Source organism: Lissotriton helveticus, chromosome 3_1 (genome assembly GCF_964261635.1).
Source record: "Lissotriton helveticus chromosome 3_1, aLisHel1.1, whole genome shotgun sequence".
Classification (NCBI taxonomy): domain Eukaryota; kingdom Metazoa; phylum Chordata; class Amphibia; order Caudata; family Salamandridae; genus Lissotriton; species Lissotriton helveticus.
Genome location: NC_136061.1, coordinates 346,550,668 through 346,576,509, shown reverse-complemented (window position 1 = coordinate 346,576,509; position 25,842 = coordinate 346,550,668). Strand labels below are relative to the sequence as shown.

The 25,842-nt window shown below is 47.2% G+C and overlaps 1 protein-coding gene across 1 annotated transcript in view; it reads left to right on the top strand.

Annotated features, from left to right (window-relative positions):
• ABR (ABR activator of RhoGEF and GTPase) overlaps positions 1-25,842 on the top strand; it is a 1,246,002-nt gene that overhangs the window by 126,085 nt on the left and 1,094,075 nt on the right. The gene's annotated exons all lie outside the window — the stretch shown is intronic.

Below are 25,842 nucleotides of genomic sequence, written 5' to 3'. Positions count from 1 at the left end.
TTTCATGCCCTCTTTGTCCATATCATTGATAGTGCACAGGAACACTCATCCAAATTCTAAATGTGTTTACAGCTAATATTCAGGGATAATGATGTGTGTTTTCAATATTGTAACATGGCAGCAACTCCCGAATTATGCAAATAACCTCTGTGACACGCTCCCATTTCTCATATGTGAGGTCCTGTTTTGATCTAAAAGAGCCTTTTTTGATGGATGTTGCATGAAACTGGAACACAACATTACTCTGCAAAATGTCTGTAATAGACTCTGACACATCACCTACATTAAAAACAAATTGAAGGAAAACCGTATTTAAAAAATATGTTTAAGAATTATTCAAGGTTATGAGGGCAAAACTCTCTACAGAGCAGAGCTGGCTCTATCAGGGGGCCCCTGAAAGGCTGGGGACCAGGGCCAGAGCCCACTTTGCCCATGCCTTAAAACTCCTCTGAAAATATTGGTATGTAGGTATTAATGTAATTGCTGCTCTTCCTTACAAAATGCAATAGAATGTATGACCCAGCAAAGTACATCATATATTTGTGAGGTTGTTTAGTTCATATCTTTAAATGAAATGTAATTTTAAAAAATCACCAACAACCCCCTTTATAGGCTTTTTCAAGTTGTTACATTTAAAACAAATATTTGCTATTACTTATAATAAAGTTTTTTAATGCTTAATTTTAGGCCTTCGCTATAGCTAAATTATGTATTGTTTTCAATACGCAACATATTTTTGGTGTGGGTTTCGGATGACCTCTTTAATCAAGATTGGATGCTATGTTTTCTGTCTCCCCTTGATTTAACAGCTTCCATCCCTTTTTTGTGTTTTTGTCCTGCCCATGAGAATTTGAGTCATGGTGTTATAACCCTTACACTGCATACACGAGGCCACTCTTTATTTATTTTTAAACTATTCAGCCCTCCATCAGAATGCATGTGTTTCCTTCCTCTCTTCCCCTGCTCTGTCCTCCGTCTTATTGCCCATGCTACTGTGCTGCCTGTCTACAAATGTATTATTTAATTTTTTATTTTTTTTACAAGGGCAAGGTAGCTTTAAAGTTCTGCTGGGCTTCTCATTTGTCCCGCTCCAATACCCACCCCTCTCTTTCATTCTCCCCACCTGTCCAGCTACCAGAATATAAGTATATTTTTTATGACTTTTTTTGTGACGCTTTGCTTGCACTTAATTTTAAATGTATTTACATTTTGATTTATTTGTCTAACAAGGCACTCAGCTAAATTGAAATAAAAAAAAGTGTTAACTTCTTTTTATGTTACAGTGCTCATGAAACAATACATAGAGGACACATCTACAATGGATCATCAATCTGTAAATATTCCTTCCTATAAACCCTGATAGGCCTGCCAATCCCCCATACCTTTCCCCTGCTGAGATATATTGTATGTTCAGCTTTCAAACACCAATCTAAATCAGTTTCCCAGTCTGCCACCGTCAGCGGAGAGGTCGTTCCCCAGCACCTCACTATGTTGCACTTTGCCACTGCCGCGGCCAGTGCCCGCCATAGCCTTTTATATCTGGTCCAAGCCTCATCCCCAGGGACAATCAGCAAGTATCTTTTCACTTCGACTGGGACCTCCAACCCCACCACCTCTGCCTTAATCTGCCCAATTTGGAACCATTTGTATCACTGGACATTCCCACAGAAGGTGATAGAAGGTCCCCTCCAGCCCACTACCCCTTTGACAAAGAGTATTGTCAGCATGCCCCCAATGATGTAGCAAAGATTAAGAATAGTATACTCTAGGCAAAATCTTTAGCTAAATAAGCCGAAAGTGGGAGCATATTTGCCACCTCTCTTGGACCTTGTAGAGCCAATACCCAGTCTTCGTCATCAAGTGGACAAGATCACCCTCGCAAGCCGCTCACAGCGGTCCCAGCGGGTCCGGGTAATTATTCTCTACTTTTATTAAATTAGCAATGTCGCTTTCTGTGCTAGTAGGTCCGTCAACAGCCGATCTTCCAGGGGGGATGCCTCCACTAGTTCTTGCCACTAGTTCTTGCCCATCACAAATATGGCCCGAAGCTCATGTCCCCATTGGTAATAATGCAGCCGTTCTTCTTCCCCCAGGTCATATTCCTCTCACAAAGATGCAAATGTGATTTAAGTCTGTCCCCTGCACACGTCACCCAATCTCTGAAGACCAGTCAGTATCTCATTTATCAAACCCCAACAGACGCCCGACACCGCGAAGCAGATCACTGTCCCAGAGCGATGTCATCTCTGTTAATCTGCCAAATTCTATCAGTGAATTGCCTCGGTCTTGTGATGTAAAGCAGAATATCATCTGCATACAAGGAGATGCATTAGTCTCACTCCGCTTCCACCGGGATACTCCATATCAGAGGGGTCTTGTCGTACCCATGCCGCCAAGGGTTCCAGGGCCAAGCCAAATAGTGTAGGGGACAAAGGGCACCTGTGCTTCATCCCCTTATGAACAGGGAGCTCTCTGGACACCTTGGTATTGACTCATACCAGAGTAAGCGGTTGCTCATATAAAAGTTTACCCTTCTATTGAATTTAAGCACAAAGCCGGGATGGTGTAAGACAACGAAAAGATAATACCATTCCACACTATCGTACGCCATCCTGGCATCCAAGGCCAGGAGGGCCGCCGGGTCAGTGGAATTGGACTTTGTAACGTGCAGGGTTCCAAACAACCTCCATAGATTCAGCCTAGTCCCTCTATGGGGAATACATCCGGATTGGTCCGGATGAATGAGTGACTTAATCACTGTGCGCAATCGTATAGATAAGGCCTTAGCCAAGACTTTGACCTCATAATTGAGTAGTGAAATTGGTCTAATTGACCCACAATCTGTTGTAGGCTTACCCTCTTTAGGGATCAACACTATCACTACCGTTCTTTGGTCCTTGGATAGTGTGCCTTCTGTTCTGCCCCACTGGAACATATGTAAGAGGTGTCAGCGGATTTATCTAACATGAATTTAAATAATCAACCAGCAGGCCACTCAGACCCACTGCTTTCCTCGACTGTAGGGTACGTGCCGCTGTGCTGATCCCCTCCACCGTCCGATCTCCCTCAAACATTTCTAGGTCACCTGTGTGGACAATTTTGATAGGGTTATATCTCTTAAAAAATCCACACAGTCCGACTCCATCATCTCGGATGTGAATGTCTATAACGCTTCATAATAAGTTGCGAACGCCTCGGCAATTCCAATCCTGGCAACGTGTCGCATTCCTGCTCCATTGACTATCTCTGGGAACCACCTACTACCTGCTTCTCTCTTATCCAGCCACGCCAGCAGTTTACTAGCCTTTTCTCCCACATTGTATAGACAATGTTGTGAGGGACAGAGCATGTGCCCTGGTGTTATCCTGCAACAACTCCTGCAATTACCAGAGGCGCAGTCTTAACTGGTGTCCCAGCAACAGAGTCTCCGCCTCCCCGTTGGCGATGCAGACCTCCAAGCGTGAGATATCACTCTCTACAGGGAGGCTCTGTAGCCTCTTCTCCTTCTTAATTGCCCTTAGCTGAGCTTGGCATGGCCCCTGATCACCGTTTTAAACTAACCCCAGGCATAGTGGGCGTAGCGGGGCTACACGGAGGGCCATGGAATTGAGAACAAACTCCGTGGAACTCCATGGAGCTCCGCTACACCACCCGCCTCCCACTCGCCCTATTAAAAATTGCTTACAACTTTTAAAAAATGACTTAAAAGTAAATAAAATCACAGTAAGAAATGTGCATGTGCAGGCACGCTCGCATGCGCAGTTTTTCCAGAGAACGCGATGAAGAGGAGGAGGGCAGCCTGGGGATGACTCAGCTAAGGTAAGGTGTTTTTATTTACCTTAAAGTCGTTTTTTAAAGTTGTAAGCAATTTTTAATTGGGCTGGAGGAAGGCGGGAACTGGTCAACTCCGCTCTGCCGCGGAGTGTGCGGAGATGTGCCTACTCCTTGTTCTCCGCTGAACGCGGAGTAGGCAAATCTCCACACACACTGCGGGCGGAGCGGAGCTCTCTGCCTGCGGTTATTTTAAACACCTCTCAGAGTGTCAACAGCAAGCTCACGCACCCTAGGTTTTCTGTAAAAAATATCTTGATTTTCTCATGCTGGATTTACATTTTTTGTCCATGAGATAACATGGATCAATCTTTGGGGGTAAAACGTAATCTTTTGTCTGACCCTCGAGTATTACTTCAACTGGGGAATGGTCGATACCTCCCGTGCTACCTGTGTGGCTCTCTTAAAATCACCTTTACAGTGAGTCTGCATGATCAAATAGTACAGCTGGGTGAAACCCAATTGAGCCACCAACATGTGGGTATATTGTCTGAAGTCACAATGTTGATGACACCATATATCGCTCAAACCCATGGCCAAGAGGAAGTCCCCCAATGGGCCCTCCCTCCTCCCTGCGGCTACCCCCCCATGACTTCCAACTAAATGGAGACAATGTCATTCATGTCCCCTCCCAGTATCAATCGACCTTCCGGGAACTCTAGTAGCAGCGGTTCTAACAGATCAAATGTGGGGGCCTGCAGCCTGGGCAGAACATACACAGAGTAAAAATTAAGAATTTAATCTGCCCCTCCCACTATCCACTCACCGCCTCAAACCGCCATTCTATGTTCTCATTTGAGTGAAAGGCAGTGTCCCTCTACCCAGTACCCCCACCCCTCTAGAGCCTGCCGTATAGCCTGCGTGCTCTATCAGTGTGTCACAATGGTTGCCCCGTAGGTGTGTTTCCTGCAGCCGAATAATATGCAGGGCATTCCTCTTAATGAATTGCAAAACCAGTGCTCACTTTATCCTACCATTAAGGCCATAGACATTCCAGGACCATACTAATATCTTTTGCACGTGAGTTTTAGGCATATAGGGAACAAATGCCACTTCCCCCCCTTTCGGATCGCATTAAGTAGACAGAGTGACCCCCACCCCCGTATCATTTCCACTGTGAGATGTCCCCATCTCCGCTGAGGACATACATTTCTACCTGTGATGCTGCAATAACAGCTCCACTTTCGCCGAGCAGTAACCCTCCTCCACCCACCCTGCAACCCTCTAGATAGGTCCTGCATTCCCCAGTGTCCCCACCTGCAGAGTGCCTGTCACCCAAACAGTAACATGCAAACTAGAATGGGGTGTCTCAGCACCGCCGAGATAACCAGTATAGAAAGGTACTTGGAATATGCCCCAGTGTAAACATGACAGTCTGAAATCCCTAATTGCCATACGTTCTATAGTATAGGAGATGTATCGGTACTCTCTGCTCACAGTTCCACCTCCTTAATTTTTTCTATTTTTGTATTGAGTTTTATAATACAAGACGTAGTGAACTAGTGAGCGCCCAATTTGCTCAGCCAGTGCGACCTGTACAGCGTTTAGATCACAGTAACACATTGAAACATTTAGCTTCCAGTGTATTACAAATGGTTATGGACAGCAACAACAGAGTAACAAAACTTTGCATCTCGTTACTGTAAAGTTGTTATTCGTTTGGGGATGGGGGAATTTCGTCTAGTGGTGGGGGGTAGCTCACACAATATGCAAATGTTTTCCATAGGTCTTGGTCTTTCTGCAGTTTGTCATCAGTTCTGGTTAATGTCGTTTTGGTTTCTTCCATTAACCTCTTCTCTGAGACGTCACGGATCCAAGGGTGTGCCTCAGAAGTTTTGGTACCCTCTTCACTTTATGTTTTGTTTGTATAACATCGATGCCCAATAATTGATGGTCTTTCCTCTAAACGCAAGGTGCCTGCTCCTACATGCACTTGTAGGAGCACCCCCTTGGCTACTTGGGGCTGCCGAAAGACTTGGAAAGAATGCACACGTGAATATGCTTTTTCGGCATATAGACCAGGAATATGAAATAGTCTTCCGTTGCATCACAGGTTTTTTTCTGGGAAGGCATACAAACTCGTTTCTTTGCAGTCTTCCACTCGCCTCTTTGCAGTCTTCCAGCTTTCCAGATGGTAGCCTGTTCCCATTCCTATCTGCCAAATGCCCTCACGGAGAAACTATGCCTTTGATATATTTTTTTTGCGTGTGTTGGTTGAACTTCTCATTTTAAACATTAATACAAGTTCTCGTTCTTCGTTGGAACTCTAGTCTGTTGCTTTTTACAATGCTCCACAATCCTTTTCGGTTTAGGGACACATGGTAAAAAAAACCATAATAAGTAAATAAATAAAATAATTGAAAAATATTTCTTAAGGTTTCACGATTTGTGTAGAAAATAACTACACTTTTAATGTCTTCCCAATAGAAAGACATTTCTCAGTAGGACCGTAACTAGGTATTTCTGAGTTACACTAGTAATCAATTTCACTATTCATCAATTTTCGTTTTCTCAAAGACCCTATTATTATCGCAGTAGAGATCAGGCATCACAGTGGCTATCCAAAGGCATGTGTCCTTTTTAGGTTTCGCCTAGCGAAGGCTGCGCTTGCGCAGTCCCCGCTGAGCGAAACTGATGTTTTCAGAGAATGGGGCTTGAACCCGCCCCTCTTCTCCATTGGCTGGTCTCGTAAATGCTGGCCAGCCATTGGAGGAGAGGGGCATCACTCAGTTCAAGCCCAGTCTTTTTCGGATTCGGGGCGTGTTTTTTGCTGTTTTTAACTCTGTGATGTCATCCGTCACTCAACTGCAAAAACCACGCCCCGAATGCGAAAATGGTGGCACTTTTCTTATGCCATTTCTGCCCGACTGCCGCCTGAAAAAGTCGCCGAGTCCTCCGCCCCAGCCAGTGAGTGCTTACTTTTCTGCCCCCACTGTTCCTCCTTCTGCGCGCTGCTCGCTTTTCGGCCCCCCACCCCCCTGTTCCTCGCTGTGCTCGCTGCTCGGCCCCCCCCACCCCCCTGTTCCTCGTTCCGCTCACTTTTTGCCCCCCACTCCCTTGTTCCTCGTTCTGCTCGCTTTTCGGCCCCTCCACCCCCCTGTTCCTCGTACCGCTCGCTTTTTCGACCCCTCCACCCCCCCTGTTCCTCGTCCCGCCCGCTTTTTCGGCCCCCCCTACCCCCCTGTTCCTCGTCCCGTTCGCTGCAGTGACAGCGCACTGGAAACCGACTGTCCCTACTGCAGTGACGGCGCACTGGAAACCGACTGTCCCTACTGCAGGAACAGCGTACCGGAAACCGACTGTCCCCACTGCAGTGACAGCGCACTGGTAGCTGTAATTATTAGTTACATCAGATTTGCATCGGGCCCCGATTTGATATTGCACTTGAAGCTTGGCTCATGTTGGTACCACTAGGCTGGGAACAGGGGCGTAACACAGGCCCCCGCAGCCCACGCATTGCGGGGGGCCCCTGCGCTCCAGGGGCCCCCTCACTCAGCAAGCTTCTTCATCATGATGGTGCGCAAATAAATGAAATGGTGCGCACGCACGCACGCCTGGGCCCCAGCCCGGCCTCAGTCTCACTCTCAGTCTCAGTCTCTTCATTAATCAAATCGTGCTCACCCCGGACGGGCCTCTGAGGCTCTTTATTAACTAAATATGCACGTGGTGCGCGCCGTTGTCTCCTCAGGGGGGCTCCCATCTCCCCCACGAAAAAACGTAGTAGCTAGAGACAGCAGTGTAGTGGTTCCTTCAAAGAATTTAAATGCCATTTTTCCAAAAAGAAACTTTTTTGCGCATTTCAAGGTGTACTTGTGTGTCGGAAAATGGTCTTTGTGCTTTCTTTTTTTCGATAGTTAATCTTTCGAAATGTAGTTGATATGTGACGTTTGCCTTTAATAATGGAGCACAGTACCTTCTAAAATATATTTGTCAATCAAACACTTATACTTAAATTAAGTATGCCTTGGCTATTTGAATTTTATTTGCAGTTTATGATTTTACCGTTTTTAGTTTTAAAACAATGTTTTCCGACTGAGTTCTGAAGAGCATCAGTGATTTAAATGCAGCTTTAGGCAGCAGAACTGTCATTTTTTTTAATGCTAAGAGCAGCTGATTACCTTACCTGGAAACAGTTATAGCTTAAAAGCAGGCCAGGCTCCGGTTGGAGGTCATCTAAATGATGGTGCGCAAATAAATTAAATGGTGCACACGCACGCCTGGGCCTCAGCCGGGCCTCCTAGCCTCTACATTAATTAAATGGTGCTCGGGCCCCGGATGGGCCTCGCGCTGACGCTCTTTATTAATAAAATGGTGGAAGAGTGGGTGCGCGCGGCGTGCTGTTGTCTCTGCGTCACCCGTCTGCGTGGTCTTCAGGGTGGGGCAGGGGCTGGTGACCAATGCCATTTTGAATTTGTTGTCATGCGCATTGCGGAGGGCCTGCAATTAAAAGTGCGCGTGAGACTTGTGAAGTGCACCAGAGACTGAGAAGAACCGTCACCGGCCACAATTTAAATTATTAGTAGCCCCTGCCTTCTGCTGCCCGCTCGCGCCTGCCTCTAAAGCTGCAGGCCAGGCCAGCCCTCAGGTCAGATGAGTGCCCCGGCCCCGGCTGGCCTCGGAGGCTTTTCAGTAATAAGGAGTATGTTGAGAACAGTAATAGCCGTAGTAATAATAGTTGCGTAGTTAGGGTACACGTCTTAGTCAAGCGGCTTCACAGCGCTGTGAAATACACTAGTGGAGACTGCAGACCTCTAGCCTGTTTTAAAACCTAGTTTGTCTACAGCATTGTAAGCTGCAGGCAGTTCGCGTCGTGTACACCTCATTTCGAGCTTTAACCCTTTTCTCTACATTGAGCTGTGTTGTGCTTCATGCTTAAGTTAAGGCACTTGATTTAAACTAGGTTCTTTTTTAAGTTGAATTGTTTACCGAACTGGTTTATCTATTTTCGTACAATGTAAAATGATTATAAACCGAAAGAAGCATCAGTGTGACTGGTCCATACACCTGGCAGTTAAATAAAAGAATGTACTACCTTTTTATAGCAAACAGTAGGAATTCACCTTTGTACTATGTGCCGAGCCTGGTGTGATGTTGCAATCATGCTGTAAGACAACCCAGTAGGTAAACGTTCCTGCTACTGAGACTGTTTCCATAGGCACCGAATTCTGTGGGCATAGGGGTGCCATGAGTATTTCAGCGGAGGGGACATACGTTTGTAGGGAGAGTGATTGAGCTAAAGGGGCAGGGAGCAGAGAAGTGGAGGGCAGTGTACCATCCGAGTGGCCCGTGTGCAATGGGGCAGTGTTTGTGCAAAAGGGCCAAAGAGACTAGAGGGCAGTGAGTGTGCAAATGTTGCATGCAGTACTGAGTGCAAAAGGCAGGGTGAGAGCTAAGTGGGCAATGTATATGCAGAGGGGGTCGAGAGTAAACTCCAGGGCAGGGTGCAGATGGAACAATGTGAGAGCAGAATGGGCTTGGAATTGAGAAGGTAGTGTGTGAGCAGAGTTAGAGAGTAGGCAGGGTGGGCACGGAGCGAATGTGCAGGGTGTACAGCGGGTTATAGTGAGACAGAGGCGCAGCATCACAGGAGGGGTCCTGCACAATGCAGCTTCAGGACCAGGTTCAGCTATTGAGACGCAAATCTAGGCACACAATAAATGCCCAGAATGTGATTGAAAACCATTTCCGGGGACCCGCTCCGTGTATATTGGTCCTGGTGTTTGTTTCTTCCATTAAGCATGTTTCAAAATGCTGACATACTGTCAGAACAGTGAATGGAGTGGCTCTGATGTGCACAGGATCGAACATTTTGTTAAAGTAGTAGACCCAAGAAGGCATTTCACTGCCATTTGTTGCAAAGACTTACAGTCACCACCAGGTTGCATTTTGGTGAATATACCATGAGACCTGGCACTTCTCCACTCCCATTTAGAAGTCACACAGTTTCCCTTTGGGGACTTGATATTATACGATACCGGGTGCACAAAAAGCAGTCATACACCACTTACATCCAGCACACTGATGTCGTCCCTAGTCAAATATAATGTGGTACCTCAGACGTATTAGATTACAAAGAGCTTTAATGTCACATACGAAAATACATATCATACTGCATGACCATAAGGTTACATACCGTAACTCATCTTTTAATCGGTTGGTAGAGTTAACAATGTTAACTAACACAATTAAAAACATCAGCAGCAAATTCCGGCGTTGACACTTAAAATATTTGCTTCGAAAAATCATGCAAGTTGGTTTTAAAAGATACTATTTATCTGACATGGGGTTTGACTTTCTTTTGCCTTGCACCAGAGAATTTGGCAGACCAAGCAGACATAACCTGCTGCAACCCTGTCTACACTGCACCTACTGCACCCTCTGCTTGAGGTGCTCCCCTTCCCCGATTGTGCGGAGGCGTAGGTGAGGTGGAAGAGGGAAGACCCCACTTAAAAAGGTTTAGGCAAGACTGGATCATCTATTCCCCCTTCTAGGGCAAGGACAGAAATGTAACTATAGGGCAGGAAGGCCTAACACTCGAAATCGGTGAAACTGCGTCATCAGAGGAAAGCTGTGTGAGGCTGTTGTTTTAAAGCGGAAAGCATAGACACCAATGCCCAAAAATGCCAGGGATAGTGAAAGTGACATCAGACGCCCTTTGGCCTTGTGGTATGAGTGTTGACCAGCACTCCTAGACACTGTGGCTGAACCTCAACAGTCCCCTATTTGCTGCTGAAATGAAATGAAATGAAATTTGATTTATAAAGCGCATGGCTGCCCGAGAGCGTCCCAGCGCTGGTGGGCGCAGATAGGCTCTCTGTGGCAACAGTGCCCTGCGGCCAGCCTATATGGTGTTTGCCTTGTCACTTTCCCCATTGGCTACGTCACAGTGAGTGTTACTGTCAAGAGGTGAAAGGCGTCCAATATGCAGCACTGGGCACCCTCAGGGGCCAAAAACAGGCCCAGCAGCCCCCGTGTTGTGGGTAGGACCCCGCGCTCCAGGGGCCCCTTCACTCAGCGGAGGCAGCAAGTGGCGTAGCTTATATGTTAAGAGGGTTTCCCACTTTCTCATTAGAACTTTGAGAAATACAATATAGAGGCATTTTGTTTAAATGTTGGAGGTTTCAAATCAAAATATGCCAGATTTTTGGGCGGTATGGCAAAGTTGTAGGTGGTGGGCTGGGCTTGGAGGGGCCCCTCCATGTGTTTTGCAGGGGGGCCCCCTCAAGTTTCGTTACGCCACTGGCTGGGAACAGACCCCCCTGACCCCCGAGAAGTGACAGCACGTTAGTGTCTCCTACCTCTTTGACCGCACTGTGTCTTTACAATGTGACCAGCGCCAGAGACTGGCCATACTGCAGTGACCGCGCATGGAGCTAGCCTTTAATGCAGTGAGGTCACACCCTGTGCTAGTAACCCACACTGGGAGCTAGTCTTTCCCAGGCAATATTATACCGGGAGCTACCTTTTACTGCAACACGAGCACACTGTGAGCTGCGCTCACTCAAGGCCCATCACACTGGGAGCTAGCCCCTGCTGCTGTCACTGCGCACACGATTGTGTCCCTTACTGCAGGGACGTCACACCGAGAGCTGCACTTACTCCAGTCCATCACACGAGAGCCCTTGCTGTAGTCTGCGCACAGTGACAGCGGTCTTCAGTGACGGCTTCATGTGCGCTCTTGTTGCAGTCACTGTCCACAGGATGCTGTCTCTTACTGCATCACACTGGGCGCGCCTTCCATTGCATCAGTGCCTCACTGCGGCGTCCTTCACTGCACTGTAATTACTCTTTGCTGCCCACACTGCAGTGAACTGATGCCCTCTCACGCCAGTGACACCGCATTTGAGAGTTTTGGTCACTGCGGAGAGACACGAGACTGTGTTCTACCCTACTCCCACCCCAGCATCCCCCGTGACACCGCTGCAGCGAGGATAGCCTCCAGCGAGCCCTCCCTTCACCGCAGCGCCCCCCCCACATTTCCCCCGGGCACATCTCTTTCCCCTTCCCCCCCCCCCCAGTAGCGCTCTGTCCCAGTGCACGTTACTTCTGCCGACCTCTGCGGATCTGGAGCACTCCCCCTGTCCATCTGAGGTGTCCTTAGATCGTCACATCTGCTTGTCTGCACATCTCCTCTGGGTGCCACATGCCCATTTCTTTACCTCTTTCCCAGAGTAGATCTCACCCTCTGATCCATCTCCCATGGAGATCTCGCTGCTGCAGATTCCCTCGCAGGGCACACCACCCATGGAGAGCTCTGTCGCGAGACACATGCCACTCTCTTTGTCTTGTCCACATGTCATACCCTGCAGATTTCTTGCCTGTTTATGTATTTATTCCCAAGCAGTGATGCATGCACAGGCATGCTGTGTGCAGGGACACAGCCCACTCAACGGCGGTGGCCTCTAAGTGCGAGAATTGTGTTTTCCCCCCCCATTATTATGAGGGATACACATGCCCGAGTATGCCACTTATTCCATTAATTGACAAATGAATCCGCGCGGATTCGGTGTTCAATCCAGGCAGTGATGCAGTGATGCAGTGATGGAGTATAGCATGAGTGAGACCTCAGTGCATGCAGTGAAGAACTGCAGTAGCACGGGAGCGACTAAGCACTGACGGAATGTAGCACATGTATGATCTTCAGTGCATGCAGTGACAAAGGAAGGAGTATAGGTCAGTGTGATCTCAGTCCATGCAGTGACCAAGTACTACTACGGGCATGACCATGCACTGACCGAATATAGCACAGGTATGATCTCCAGTGCTTCCAGTGACAGAGGGGTATATAGTTCAGTGTGAAGCTATTGACATTGTAAATGACAATGCCATTTATTTAACTGTTTTCAAAACCAACACATAAATATAAAATTTGTCATTTACAATGCCAATAGCTTTAACTTTGGCAAAGGCGAGAACGTTGCATTGTAAATGCTTGTTAGAAAGTTTCTGAACAGAACCTTGCCAGGCCTCACGTGTTTTGTAAGCATCATTTCAATGTTTGCAACCAGTCTGTGTTAGAAGCGGCTGTCTCTAGTTGGCAGAGGTATACACTTCTGACAAATAGAGACACACCTTTTCTAGTCAGGGCAAGGGGATCACACACTTAGATAACCCCTGCTCACCCCCTTGGTAGCTTGGCAAAGCAGACAGGCTTATCTCAGAGGCAGTGCGTTAAGCATTTATGACCACATACAGTAATAAAGTGAATACACTACAAATGGACACGACACAGTAGTATTATAAAAATAAGGATGTTTATATAAGGCTTAGCACAAGACCAAATAACGACAAAAATATACCACAATCTTAATAAATACTCTTGGAAGGAAAAATAATAGTTCAAGTGTAGTTTCTTCTTAGCACAAAGTCTTTAGTAACAAAAGCAACTCTTCTTCTTTAAATTATAGTTCTTGGCAACAATGTAACCCCCACAGGAGTCACACGACGTCGAGGCAAAGTTAATCCAAAGGTTCGGCGTCGACCGCGAGGAGCGCTACGTCGAGCCTGGAGTCGCAACAGACCCCCACAACACAGTACCTTGGAAAAGTGAAGCACACGATGATCAGCGGCGTCGAAATGTCCGGCGTCGCGTCTTTGGCGTCGATCGGGCCTCAGAGTCAGGGCGATCTGCAGCGGCGTCGACAAGATATCAGGCAGGAGCAGCGCTCACGAGGCGAAGCAGGATACGTCGTCGATGTTGATGTTGCAAGAGTGAGCAGCGCTCACGGCGTTGAGAGGGCTCGGTGTCGAGGCGTCGGTAGCGGCTTCGCTACTAGCGTCGATCGGGCCCGGCGGCCGGCGTCGAAGGTGTGGGACACTGAAGCTGCACTCACGATGTCGAGCTGGATTCGGCGGCGGCCGACGGCGTCGAGATTGCTGGATTCTTTAGAGGTGCTGGACTTTCTGATTCCAGCAACAAGCACTTTTAGCAAATGATGAAGTTCTTTAACCCTGTGACTTCAACAGGAGGCTGGCACTCTTCCAACCCTTGGAGATTTCCGTGGCAAAGCTTGAGAGTACACACTCAGTTCCTCTCTCCTGGTTCCTTGGCAAAAATAAAGAAGTAACTGCAGGATTCCCCCAACAAACAGCACACTGGCAGAAGGGGTAGGCAAGTCCTTGGGTCAGCAGGCTTCTTGTCCTTGGTTCAGGTTTCCTTGTCAGAAGTGATCTAAATCTTTGGTTAAGGGGTCCTTCTCTCATACACCTTTTCTGCTTTGATCCCTTTGTCCATGCAGGGGAATTCCTGCCATCCTGGGTTTGTTGTGGGTGTTGCCAGGCCGAGGCATCTGGCCTATTCACTGTGCTGGGCAGGGTCTTCAGCCGCCCAGCAGGAAGTGGAGCCAGCATTGTCACTGGCAGGGTCAGGGCCATCAGTCGCCCGGTAGGAGGTGGAGCCAGGATTGTCCCTGGCAGGCACAGAGCCATCAGTCGCCTGGCAGGAGGTGGAGCCAGCATTGTGTCAGGCAGGGCAGGCTATCAGGAGCTACTCTTCCCCTACTCTCAATGCAAATGCCCCACTCACCCCCCACTGACTCATTCAGACCTCTGGAGCCACCCAGCTCCTGTCACACGCACACCAAACCAGCAGAGACCAGTAGACAGTCAGACAAGAAAATAGCCACTTTCTAAAAGTGCTATTTTCAAACACAGAGGCTAAAACCCTTCCACCCAAACGGATGCGTTATTAAACTCTGAGTTCAGGGATACCAAACTCGATATTGCACCATGCTCCCCGAGCCCGCTAGGATTATACCGTTTAATAATCCTGGCAGCCCATTCTAACTCATGGAGAGCAGGTAACCTTACAATAGTGAAAAACGAAGATGGCTGTAATTCACTATTAGGACATGCCACACACATCAGGGCTTGTCCTACCTTATGCTTACAATGCACCCTGCCCTTGGGCCTACCATAGGGGTGACTAACATGAAGTTAAGGGAAGGTTTAGGGACTGGCAAGTAGGTGTACTTGCGCAGCCCGCGTGACAGTACCAGACTGCACGTAGGTCTAGCAATGGCAGACTTTTAGACCTATTTTACCAGGCTGCTTCTGTGGGTGGCACAACACGTGCTGCAAGCCCACTAGCAGCATTTGTATTTACAAGCCCTGGCACTCCTGGTGCCCTCTACTAGGGACTGACAGTAAACCAAATAAGCCAAACATGGAATCCAATCAATATCAATTTCACATAGGGAGCACTTGCACTGTGGCACTGATCAGCAGTGGCACAGTGCTCAAAGCAATATTCCAGCAAAAACATCGTAAACAGAGGAGGGAAACAGAAAATATGGAGGAGAGACTCATGCCAATGATACCAGGTCTAACACGTGTCCCCTCCAGCCGAAATGTGGGGAGAACTACCCTTACCCTAGGGAGTCCTCATCACTAAGGCGGAAAAATCTGGACAGACCATCAGCATTGACGTGATCTGTACCAGGTCTGTGTTCCACCGTGAAGTCCATCCCCTGTAGGGAAATGGACCACCTCAACAGCTTTGGATTCTCACCCCTCATCTGCATCAACCATCTGAGGGGCCTGTGGTCTGTCTGAACCCGGAAGTGAGTCCCAAACAGGTAGGGTCTTAGCTTCTTCAGCGCCCAGACCACAGCAAATGCTTCTCGCTCTATCGCACTCCACCTCTGTTCCCTGGGAAGTAACCTCCTACTGATGAAGGCTACAGGTAAGTCTCGCCCCTCTTCATTCACCTGAGCTAGAACAGCCCCCACGCCATGCTCTGAAGCGTCCGTCTGGACAACAAATTCTTTCGAAAAGTCGGGTGCCTGGAGTATGGGTGCTGTGCACATTGCAGTTTTCAGGGTGTCAAAGGCCGTCTGACAGGCGTCAGTCCAGATCAAAAGTCTTGGCTGCGTCCTGGAAGTCAGCGAAGTCAAGGGGTGCACAATGTTGCCATAATCCTTGACAAACCTCCTGTAGTAACCCGTGAGACCCAAGAAGGCTCTCACCTGAGTCTGGGTTTTGGGCGGTGCCCAAGCCAGGATGGTATCAATCTTGCGTTGCAGGGGGCCACCTTGCCGCTCCCTACTTGGTGCCCCAAGTACACCACTGAACCCTGCCCAATCTGGCACTTACTGGCTTTGATTGTGAGGCCTGCTCTGCGCAGGGCCAACAACACTTCCTGGAGGTGGCGCAAGTGTTCCTCCCAGCTGGCGCTGAACACTGCTATATCGTCCAGGTAGGCGGCGCTGAAATCCTCCAGTCCAGCCAAGACCTGGTTGACCAACCTCTGGAAGGTGGCAGGGGCATTCTTCATTCCAAAGGGCATAACCCGGAACTGGTAGTGCCCATCTGGTGTGGAGAATGCTGACCTCTCCTTTGCCCCATCAGTCAAGGCGATCTGCCAGTACCCAGAGGTTAGATCAAACGTTCTAAGGTACCGGGCAGCCCCTAACCGATCTATGAGCTCAGCAGCTCTGGGGATGGGGTGCGCGTCAGTCTTGGTGACTGAATTGAGTCCTCGGTAATCCACACAGAACCGAAGTTCTGGCGAAGCACCAGGCGCTGCAGCCTTCGGGACCAATGTGGAAAAGTAATTTTTGCCATGTTATATGTGCCTACGTGTTCCCCATGTTATGTCATATGTGCATGATCGATATGCATGTATTCCCCTCTGATCAATTAAAAACGCAATTACAGTTGTGTCCATCTCTAGTATGCCAGTTTCCAGTTCTCGTGAATACAACGAATATCAGGCCTATGTAAAGCTACGTTGCCACATTTTACAGTGTGCACGTTAATTCATTGAATTATCCCCGTTTCTAGGCCTCAAAAGGGCCCGGACTCAGATTCAGCTCCTGTCTCCTGAACCCTCTCCGAGGAGCGATACAGCCCCCACCTGTATCCCTGACCCTTAGCTTACTTTCATGCCTCACAGTGCCCGGCTCGGCCTGGCTCTGCCTCTTAGTCTGCCAAGAGTATGTTATGATTCTAGTTATCAGTCCAGCCCTCCTTCTCTGCATTCCTAAGCTACTGAATCGCATCAATAGTTTCCGTCATGGTCTAGCCTTTATGTCTCCATGTAAGAGAAATACTGTATTCATATTCATAGAATATTCCTCACACACACACTACATGTAGAATAATGCATGCACCAGTCTTAGTGTCTGTTAGCCTTTACCCTGATAACTTCTGGATTCTATCAACATGTTCTCTAAACAACAGATACTAGATATGCCTGGGTACCACTGTTCCCTCCAAGCTGCGCGGATGAGCGGTCGCGCACATCTATCACCTGGAGCGCGCATTATAAATTACAACGCGCGCACTGGCAACTGAGGACCTTCGCGCCGCCGCTTTTAAAATGCGTGCGGCGCGAAAACGGTAAGATGATGTCCCTTTTTGTAAGTAATCATGTTAATCGCGCGCCCGTCAAGCCCAGCGATTAACATGATTAGTTTAACAACGGCTCCCAATCAGCCCCCCAGTTGTGCTTTATTAACAAATGAAAGGCAGCATGTCTACAACTACGTCATGCTTGTAGACTTGCTGCCTTTCATTTGTGAAAGGCAGACAAAGCAAGCAGGGGACAGAGAACCGGAACGGGTGTATTGAAGCCGAGGGTTGTTAGGGTGAAAGCGTGAAAAAGTGCCGAGGGTTGTTAGGGTGAAAGCGTGAACAAGTGCAGAGGGTTGTTAGGGTGATAGCAAGAAAAAGTGAAAGAGGACATGCTCTATCCCCACAGCATTAACAAGTGAAAATGAATGGCTGGCTGATTAGGTGAGTGGAGAGATGAAGAAGGTTTGGAATGGAAGTGGCCGAGAAAGGGAAGAGGCAGCGTTTAGGTGGGAGTGAGCAGAGGAAAGAGATCATGAAAAGGAAGAGAAGAGAGTCTGGGAGAAGTAATGGCAGAACAGATGCTGAGAATGGAGCATATAATATAGTACAACGTATTATTTTTTCGTATACGTGGATGTAGCATATTCAGCTCATCTATCACTGTGAATATTTGGTTACTTATTTTGCTCATGCTATAATTCTAGATCCGGACACAAATGAGATGCGTGGTGTTTGGTAAAAATCCAGGCATACCTTTAATGCATACTGCTTCTGACTTATATATTGTAAGCTCTTACCGTGTATGTGGTCTGACATAATGACAACAGATACTGTGCATGTAGATGTACATAGCTGTGCCGCACACTGTGCAAGCTGACTCATACAACGGACAGCCACTGTACCTTATGACTGATAAAACAGTGCCACACGCTTACTGTTTAAGGTCCTCCAGTCTAAAGTCACTGTGATGCACTGTACATGTGGTTGACCTATCACATACCGTTCATGCTACCAAATGCCGCTGTAAAAGATGTTCGTGAGGACCAGGGCTATGACAGTGTTGCCTTCTCTGCCTAACACAAGAAATACATGAGCTCCGAGGTCTTGTGGTGTTGCATTTTTTCACCCCATTGATTGTGCGATAGTGCTTTTCATCAGAGATGTGTGATTATCTCGTTCCCCTCTCGGTTGGGGATGGGGATTTTGATGGACCCTTGCCAGAGGCGCAACTAGAGTGAAATAATCGGGGGGGGGGGGGGCTAAGAACAAATTTCGGGGGGGGGGCAGGAGGGGGCTGAATCTTTAGGCAATCGGCAGAGTCGAGCTGCAGGGGCTCTTAGAAGCGGTGAAACAACAACAAAGCCCCATTAATATGCACACGGTCATTAAAGACCTGTGAACTGCTCGGGTGCGGCTGTGAGCGGCCTGGGAAGTGTCTCTTCCCGGGCTGCCACACACAAGATGGGGGGTGGTGCTGAAGCCCTTTGAGGCCAATGGGTGTTGCGCGCCTGTCCCTTGCTCACTTTGCCACTGGATTCAAGATAGCCTGGCTGATGAAGGTTTTGAACCCGAAACCGGTTCCAGGATGCTTGTTTCAGGTCCAAGGAAGACATGGCTTGGCAGTTGGGCTGGACTGTTCCCATAAGGCACAGGGTCAGACTGATTTGCATATGGCCATGTCTGAACTGGGGTAGTGGAGAGAGCTAAAACTTTGGCATATGTATTTGCCATCTTTCAGACATGGGAACATCTGTTGCCTTTGTGAAAGGACTATGTTATAGAAGTGTGCAGTGATGTGGGTAGATCCATCCTCGGGGCATAAAACTACAATTTCCAAGGAGAAAGTATAGCCAAGTTAATATTGGCGTATTCAAACCCCACATATTGTCCCAGTGGAAGAGAAACCATGGACAGGAACAGAGAGAGGGATCAGATTCCCAGAGAGCTCTTCACTTTACGTTACGACATTTGTTTCCTAGTCGTCTCGCTGTTCACGGGCAGTTCTCCTCAGGAGTTTCTCACTCTGGCTCCCAGCAGTTCTTGCTTCTTACAGGGCCCCTTGCATAAGTGTAGCTCAGTTCCTACTGTGGATTACGTTATTCAGTAATTCTGTCAAAGGCGGATGTATTCGGCGAAACGTTAACATTTGGTGCTAGAATACACACCAGGTAATTCACCAACTCGTGTTCCAAAGTTTACATCGCCGATAATAAGTTGGGCGTGCTACCATACCCTGTGTATGGCTTACGGCTTTGCTTAAGATGTTCCTCAATAGGTGGTTGGGAACTTCCAAAGAAAGAATATCACGCTCTTTCCCAAAATTAACTCAATTTGATTGTGACTGTTAATACAGTGGCTGACAGTGGCTGGTGGTTATACTTACTGTGTTCGCTCTGTAGTTCTTTTTTTTCCCCTCGGCACCTTGACTCTCTACTGGTGATGACTGGCCCTCTCACTGCTGTCTCCTGACTGCATGATGCAGCAGTGCACTCTCCCATGCCCAGTGGACTGGAGTCGGCCGCCCTGGGCTGCTTGGAAATAATTCTCCAGCATGGCCAATAATTTAGCTCCTGTGCCCCCTGAACAGAGGCGGATGCCTGGACAGGTCTGAGCACCATCATGCTTTACAGGTCGTGCTTTTGGACTTGCTGGCTTTACTTTTAGGTAACACATAAGTTTGAAATCTTTGCTTAGCTTGTGTGCCGCCCAGCTGGTGTTTTGCTGCTTCTTTCTGTCTCTGCATCCAGATATATAATACAACAAGTAACATTATACCTACAGCAGTAAAATCTTATGATGGTACCACTGTTGGAGTCTTGTGCTTTTCTAAACACGAAGTGTACTTGCCTGTGTAACCAATTCATGTCATGGTGTGTGTATCCAACTTGCAAACCTGCCTTAAGACCCTTAACATGGCGCTGTATGTGTGGAAATGCAGTTTTTTCCCTTTTTTAAGCAAAGGTTTAGAGTGATATTTGGCGCCGCTCCCCCACGCGCGGTCTGGTTCCTGGCGCACATAGTCTTCCTTGCAGCGCACATAGACCCTACACTGCCGCCCACAGAGGGAAAAAATTAGAGGGAACATTGCTGGGTACATGTCGCCTTGACACTCCAGACTTTCGTCTCCTCTTCTAGCACAGAAGTCATAGCCCCCCAGTTCTCCCTGGTAACACGTCATTGTCAGTTTGCGCGCACCACTAGGTTAGAGGTCCCAGCTGCTCAGGTAGCCCCCTCCATGTTTCCGCCCCATTTATGACATATTCTGTTACGTTTGCATCACATGTCTATGTATACGCCCTGTACACACCTCTTGTTACACCCACTTTATGCCTTATCTTTCGCGACTGCTACAAACTCCGCCTACTGCTACGCCCCCTGTATTGAATATAATGTATTTTGTTTAACTATAAATGTTGTGCACTGTTATTAAAGTTTGCTAGCCATTCCAAGATCCTGCCCCGGCAGCTGCCGGGCCCTGCCATCCCATTCCCATGCAGGCTGTCTTGTTCCAGTCCTTTTATGCTTAATTAAAGCCTGTACACTCCAGCTACCTCGTATCTTGACTCTTATTTATTGAGCTAAACCGTTTATTTATTATAGTCAAAAATAGTACCGGTAATTAATTATTTATTTACCACATAATGGCGCCCGAATAGGGACTTGCCCTTTCCCCACGCGCCGGAGAAGCCACGCAGGCCCCCTGATCCTCTGCAGCCGTGACGGAACCATACCGTGCACGTGCAGATATTTCTGCTTCAAGTATCCCTCAGGTCCACAGAGGAGACGGAGGTTGCGGTCCAGCATCCAGACGAGGCGGTGGAGGAACGCGGCGAGTCCCGACCAGAGCCCAAGCCGAGAGTCCAAGGTCCGAGGTATCCGGAGGCCCACCTGTAACTGAAGTTCGAAGTTCGTCCGTCCGTCGTCGTAGCAGTCCAGTCCAGTCCGAGGCCTTCCGTTCTTGCTGCCCGGTGAGTACCGTTGCTGGGGTAGTAGCTAGACAGGGTCAAGTAATTTGTCTCTGGTCCGTGGGTTTGGGTACACAGATCCAACACGAAGTGTCCACCTAGGTGGATGCGGGTCCTGACGTGTCTCTTTATGAGACCGGTAAGTTTCGTACTGTTTTAGCAGTGCATCTAGTCTGTTCTAGTAAGTTCTGTTCTCGAGAAATCCATGTGTTCTGTTTTCAGTATTTCAGGTAGTATTCTGTCCGAATTGTTATTTTTAAATGTTGTTCCATGTGTTTTCAATGTCGTGGTATGAATGAGTTGTTTTTCAAGTAATCATTGTGTTCATTGTATATAGTATTGTGTCTAGACTCCAGCCTAGTTATGCCTCTGTTCTCTAAGTTACGTCAGTTAAAAACTAGAAAAGGTCTGCTCGAGGAAGCAGTTCCTGTCCCGCCTAGGGACAGTCCAGGTCATTTTATGTATCACAAGCATGGCATAAGTGCCATATTATATCTAGACTTATGGGTGGAGTACACCAAGGAATTAGAGGAAAAATATAGATGGCCTGTATCAGGTACGTGGGATGCCGAGTGCATCATGCGAGTAGAAGAAGTATTATGGAAAAAGAAAGCCAGACAGTCCCAGAAAGACGCCATCGAGTTATGGCGCAAAGAATCTCACAGGAGAACATAGAAAGAAATCAGAAAGTCAGAGTTAAGTAGAGAATCCTCAGAAAGAGCCCAAGAAAGGGAATTGATCGAAATAGGTGAACGAGTTAAAGCCGAACAGTCAGACAGACAGAGAAATGCCCTCATTAAGGGTATGTATCCTCTTCTTGCCGAGGGCTTGCCGAAAGCAACCCCGGAAGCACCATGTAATTTTCCGCCGCCATTAGTTCCGATTAAGCTACGTCACAAACCGACCGCAGCTGATATTTTTCTCTCGTCCTATTTGGACGACACAGTTCCAGAATATGCAAATCCCGCTCCGCCAGCTCCTGTAAATAATGTAGTTCCTGTTCTTCCAGCCACCGGGGCACCTGTTACAGCACCTGTTACGGTACCCCCGGTCCAGCCCGTAGTACAAGTACCCGCTACATCTGTCACTCTGCCAGCACGAAGAGTATCCGTCGACGATTCCAGTTTAGGGGCCGCGGGAGGAGGTCCTCCTGGTACCCCGCCGCCACACAAACGTGTAACATTAGTCGAGTTACATGAACGTGCGTTACAGCGTACGCCCAAATATCAGTCCGTTGCAGATATCAAGCGAGCTCTTACCGAATGCCGTTATGATCCGGTCCCAGGCGATGATAATATGGTTATATATTCATTGCGTGTAAGACGGGTGACCGAGTATTTGGACACCCTACCGAATATGAAAGAAGATCTAGACAGAATATATCGTTTCATCCGTACAGGAGACGATCCAGAAAGTATTGGCGAAATCATGTCTCTAAGGAAAGCTGAGACCCAGCTCATGCTATTAAAGTTTCTAATCAATTGTTTAATAAGGGAACAAGATTGTCCGACTAAAGATCCGACCGAAATGAAAGTTCTGACAAGGTGGAGTGATAATATAGCCGAGGGAAGACACAAGACACTCAGTAGTATAGAAAGTATGTACAAGAAAATTCGTAAGGAAATAATAAGGTTACACGACAAACGTAAAGCAGCACAAGTAAGCGAGAAAGAAGAAAACTCTTCTACTGAAGAGGTAGACGACGAGAATCCCACCAGAATAGCATATGTAGGTAGAACTAGACTTCCCGACCGACATTCACGCCTAGAACACAAGAAAGTTTTTCATCCTCCAGCACCAGAACAAGGTTCTCTGGAACAAGTATTTCAAGCTACCGATCACATTCTGAAATCACGTATCGGTTATAGTGAACTTAGTACCATGCACGAACAAGAACTAGCCCGATCAGCAGTTCGATGGATTACTGATTCTACCACTTTTCCAGATGAAATAGTGGCACAAATGTTTCTGAAACTGCCCCCAGCCGAGCAGCGACTGGTGGGTATGTATATGATCCAGCACCTCATCACGCTGTATGAGGGACAACATTCTGATCCAGGTCCGTTACATGATGTTCTGAACGAGTTACTCCAGTATAAATGGAAAGGTTTAGGTACTGATTTAATTAGTGTCATTCTAGAACAGCGCCACAAATATAGAACGTTTCTGAATCCGCATTTCGTTCACGTCTCACCTCCGGAAAGTAAACCATTTTACATAGATAGACAGAATCCGTTACGAGAAGTACACCTAGTTAGGACACCGGATGGTGAAATGCAACGAGTATTTGTTTACACCCCTATCACAAAGATGGAACTCTTAGAGATGAAGAAATTAATCCCCTGTCATGACAAAGATCCAGCAGGGTTCCATCGAGAATTAAAAGACATGCTCCGTATGGGAGAATACACGTATCCAGATATTATTAAAATGCTAAAAGTCCTGTTGCCCGCAGGGGTATATGAGAAACTCAAGGAAAAGGAATGGGAGGTGGGAGAGAAAAAGATAGATTGGACAGCTCTAGAAGCTGAAGATAATGCACGTGTACCAGGTACCGGTCTTGGAGATAAATGTAAAGAATTACCAGAGTTATTGATTCAGGTTTTGCCTAGGTTATTAGCCACAAAAAAGGAAGACTGGGATGCCATCTCAGCCTGTAAACAGAAACCAGACGAAGATACTAGTGATTTTTATTCTAGATTCGAGAAATGTTTTATCATTAACAGTGGTTTGAGGACAGGTAGCGAGTCATACCCTCATCTTTTTGTTACTAAACTAGTCGAGAATTCAAGTCCACAAGTTAAAAATCGAGTTTTGAAAGTCGAAAGTACTTGGCAAGCTAATACCCCGTCCCAAATGCTCCAGATGCTCCAGTATCACCAGAATAGAATCAGGGAAGAGCAAGAACACGAAAGGAAACGTATGAAAGATACGAAAATGAAAGTACTAGTTGCACAATCTGTTCCACAAGACAGTCAGAAAAGGGGTCCGAATCAAACTAGTCATCCTGCAGCTCCCGTTAAAGGGACTTGCAATTATTGTAAACAGCCAGGTCATTTTATAAACGAGTGTGCAGTTCTGAAACACAACATAGCCACTGGTAAGACTAAAGAAAGACCACGTCCGCCCAGACTAGAACAAGTTTCACAGACTTCTCAGTCACCACAGAATGCACCACAGCCAGTTCCAGCATCACAGCCTATAGCTGCAACACAGCATGTTACACAGCAGATGTACCAGTATGCCCAGACAGAGTATCCAGAGTATCAACAGTATTTATGAAACAGCCTAGAGAGGGAGGTAGGCTTGCCTCTCATCGAGATACCTGTAGATCAAGAGGGTCCCTATGTACACAGTCAAGTATTAGGGAAAGACAGAAAGTTTTTGATTGATACAGGGGCAAGTAGGACTACTATCAGTCAAGACGAGGTTCCAGGGGCTCCGCTCTCAGGCTCTAAAAATGTTTCCCTTGGATTTTCAGGAAAACCCATTGTTAACGAGATTTCCAAACCAGTTTCTCTAGAAGTTGGTCCATTGTCCCGAACTACTGATTTGTTACTTACGAAATCATGTCCAGAAAATTTGTTAGGTATTAAAACATTGAAAGAATTAGGTGCAGTTATTTGCTGTTCCCCAGAAGGAATACGATTGTTTTTACGTGACTTTAAGGGTCACTATGTATTACGTGATTTTGATCCAAGATTACTGAATGTTCCGCAGCATCTATGGGCGCAAGGTCCAACTGATGTTGGTTTTATGCAAATCACACCCCATCGTGTGACCCTCAAGCAAGGTATTGTCCTGCCACGAATCAGACAGTACAGATTGCCACCTGAGGCTGTAGCAGCCTTATCCAAAATTATTGACGAGCTCATTGCTCAAGGAGTGGTTGTAGAAACTGACTCCAATGTATGTAATTCTCCTATCATTCCAGTCATGAAACGTACTGATCCAAATGCACCTCCAGTATATCGATTAGTGATTGACCTTCGAGAACTTAATAAATGTATCATACCTCAGTATCCAGTAGTCCCAGATATTTCATCCCTATTGACAGCCATTGATTCTGAAGCCATATTTTTTACGGTAATAGACCTCAAGAATGCATTTTTCAGTGTCCCCATTCATCCAGACAGCCAGTACCTTTTTGGTTTTTGTTTAAATGGAAGGAGCTATAAATTCACACGAGCTCCTCAAGGTTTCACAGAAAGTCCTAGTATTTACAGTCAAGCACTTAAAAGACAACTAGACAATATTCACATGCCAACAGACACTGCCCTTCTCCAGTATGTCGATGATCTACTGATCACAGCCCGTTCTGAGCGTGACTGCGAGCGAGCATCACTTACCGTTCTGTATTTCCTAGCCGAGATGGGGCACAAGGTGTCCCCTTCAAAGCTCCAGTTCTATGTCCAGCAAGTGATCTACTTAGGCCACTTACTGTCCAAGTGGGGTAGGCAGTTGACACCAGACCGTATCCAGTTAATAGCGAGTCTTCCACAGCCCAAGACACAGAAGGAGGTACGTGCTTTTATTGGCCTTACTTCTTATTGCAGACAATGGATTCCTCAGTATGCATTTCTAGCAAAGCCACTGATACAGTTAACGACACAGGAGGCAGCCGTATCGACTGTCCTCCCTTGGACATCTGAACATACACTTAGTTTTAATGAATTAAAGAAAGCCTTATGCCAAGCACCTGTTCTAGCTACACCGAACTACAGTAAGCCTTTTACACTTTTTGTCACAG